General features: G+C 40.7%; 1 protein-coding gene across 2 annotated transcripts in view; it reads left to right on the forward strand.

Moving 5' to 3' along the window:
- Positions 1-32: 32 nt before the first annotated feature.
- Positions 33-2,670, forward strand: part of OTUD4 (OTU deubiquitinase 4) — a 42,924-nt gene continuing 40,286 nt past the window's right edge. Inside the window, exon 1 of one of the 2 annotated variants that reach the window (XM_011987139.1) lies at positions 33-144. The gene's annotated coding sequence lies outside the window, so the exon portion shown is untranslated. Of the gene's footprint in view, positions 145-1,573; positions 1,603-2,670 lie in introns of those variants that run through there. The other variant, XM_011987140.1, reaches the window with a different exon arrangement.

The following is a 2,670-nucleotide window of genomic DNA, read 5'->3' on the forward strand; positions in this document are numbered from 1 at the left end:
CCACGGCCGGGGCTGCGCGTGCCCTCGCTGTCGTCACAGCGCCCCATTGTAACGCCGGAGTGGGACGCTGCTTTGCGTCTGAAAGGTGCAAATTGAAACTTCAGAGCTCGCAAATTAACGGGGTGTCTCTCTCCTGATGAAGAGGTAATGGATTGAGGACAACTTGTGAGGCCTGCTCGGAGCTTGTACAGTTGATTTATTGCTGGGGACCTGGCGACATGATATTTTTCACTTCTGTTCCGCATTCACCTTCCATCCCTTCGTTTAAGAAGCACCACGCTCACCCCACTCCAGTAAAACAAGTGTTTACTAGAAGTGGTGGATCAAACTTTACTTGTGGAACATATTTTGGTTTGCTGCTGGACTTTGGAATGTGGGGTAGACAAGCTCGCCCATGTCACTTGAATCAAATGGGCAAACTGCCGTTTGAGAAAACCAACCTTTTACAAATATAGAATATTTTGAAGGATTTGTCATTGAGTAGGTTCCACCCTTTATTATGGTCTGCTGGGCTGTGTAGGTATACTAAACAGAACTGACTTTTTTTTAAAAAGCCTGTTTTGATGTTGATAGTAGAAAGGGTACGTGTAACTGGAGCTTTTCAAAACCACTTTCTAACACAGTTGCTCAGGAAGATTTTTCTGATTTTTTTTTTTTGAGCGAGCTTATTCCATGTTATGTAACACTGTGTTGTAGGTGTGCTGTCACCAAAACCCATCCTGTATTGAAAAATAGCTGCCGAAGTAGCTGGATAAAAGTTTCTGCTCTGGTGTGTCTTTCAGACCTTTCACATGTGCTTTCGTTTGACCTAGGACCTGCTCCCCACACCCCATCGCACACCGCTCCCTACCCCCCTGTGGGGTTTTTATGATGTTTCTGTTTTCTTTTCCCTCACCTTTTTTGAATGCTAAATAACTTTTAAAATTTCTATTTGTGAGTAAATCTTTTACTTAACATCTGGAGGCCAGTCTGTTCTCATGTTTTTAAACATTAAAAGGCAAGCCATTTATTTGCCATAGGGAGCGTAAAATCTTTCTTTAAAACAAATTGATTTAACGGACACAAACCGTTGCTTTATGTTGTGGACATTGTCATTGAAACATTCTTCCAGAAGCTCCCCAAACCAGGCTCTGTCCGTTAGACTTTTCTCATTTTCAATGTTGCTGTGAGGTGTGTTAACACCCACCCACTCCCTCCAGTCCTTATTAGTAGTAGGTAAATAGTCTGCCCCATTTGTGAATTTTCTGAGTCTGTGTCTGTCTTGCTGCCTTGAACTCCTCAGCACCTCCAGAAGCCTAGGGAAGAGGTGGAAGTGAGTTCAGCCCATATTTATTACGTACTGTTAGACCTAGCAAGAGTTTGGTAAGCGAGGAGGTAGAAGTAAATGGCGGTAAGGGAAGCTTGGAATTTACTTGGATTTGAGTTATCTGAGTCCTAGTTTATATTGAAGCGGAAAGGTGTGCCTGATTTCCGTAGTGCATACCATAGATACTTGGTGGCCTTGATTATACAGAAACCTCTCTGTTACTGTAGTGGGATCTCTGTTTTTAACTGGAAAGGGGGCAAGAGCTAGTTTACACTAAGAACTCTTTGTTACGTCAGGTAACACATTTTATTGTATTTTGTAATGGGGCTTAGGTTAGGCATAAGGGACTACCCTTCCCAGTTATGTGACTCCGTTTTAGTCTGATGAGCTTAGCTCAAGACCTTGAACTTTGGGAGAAGTTCAGTAGACTACAGGTATAGCCATCATCGCCAAAGGCAAAGTGTGTGTGTGGGAAAGAGGAAGTAATACCAACGTCAGGCTTCCCTTTTAAAATAAGTACCAAGGATTTATATTTTTGCCAACAATTTCTCCTATAAAATCACAAATATTCATCATTTCTAAGAAGGAATCAGAGTAAATAATCTAAGTGGCAGTTTTTAAAGAGGGGAGGAGACTTGAGTTAGGATTTTGGTCTTTCTCTCCGAATTATCTGATTTAGATAGGCCATTTCCTTTTTACACTTGTGGATTTGGGCCTGCCGGAGGCCTGACCTGAATCAGCTCCACAGCCATGGAGCTAAAAATAGGGCACTCTTAGAGGACTTGCTAAAACAGTGGCTCAGCCTTTCCCAGTATTTATCACTGTCTTGTCCCAAGTAAAAATGGGAAAGCCTTCTCGTTTGCTTTCATGTATATATTAATTTGCAGAGGTATTTGTCATACTACTTTAATTCTTCCGGAGTGTTCTCAACCTTGCACAATAATTTACATTTTAAAAAGTTGTCATTTAACCTTGCTTTTCTTGCAGTGCTTGACTTTGTAAATTACCAGCACTCACACACTTTATAGAAGTTGCTGAGAGTTTTGCTTCTGAGCAAGGGGTTCCAATAGATTGTATGTGCCATAATCTTTGTTAAAAGAGGAGAAAAACCAATAGATATGCCTACCATTGTTTTTGATTGAAAATAAGCTTTACTAACTTATGTTTGCCACCTATTGCTAGGTAAATGGCTTTAAGACTAGCTCCACTTTGCTAATGGCAGAGGAAAGCCCTATCAGATGACACTGTGTTTTATTTATACTAATAATACCTTGATTCATAATAGTGTCTAACATGGCTTCTGTGAAAGAAGTGTTGCTAAATGTCATTTGTTGAATTGGCAAAAAAAATTCTTTTTTTTTTTT

This window comes from Mandrillus leucophaeus, unplaced genomic scaffold (genome assembly GCF_000951045.1).
Source record: "Mandrillus leucophaeus isolate KB7577 unplaced genomic scaffold, Mleu.le_1.0 Scaffold301, whole genome shotgun sequence".
Classification (NCBI taxonomy): Eukaryota; Metazoa; Chordata; class Mammalia; order Primates; family Cercopithecidae; genus Mandrillus; species Mandrillus leucophaeus.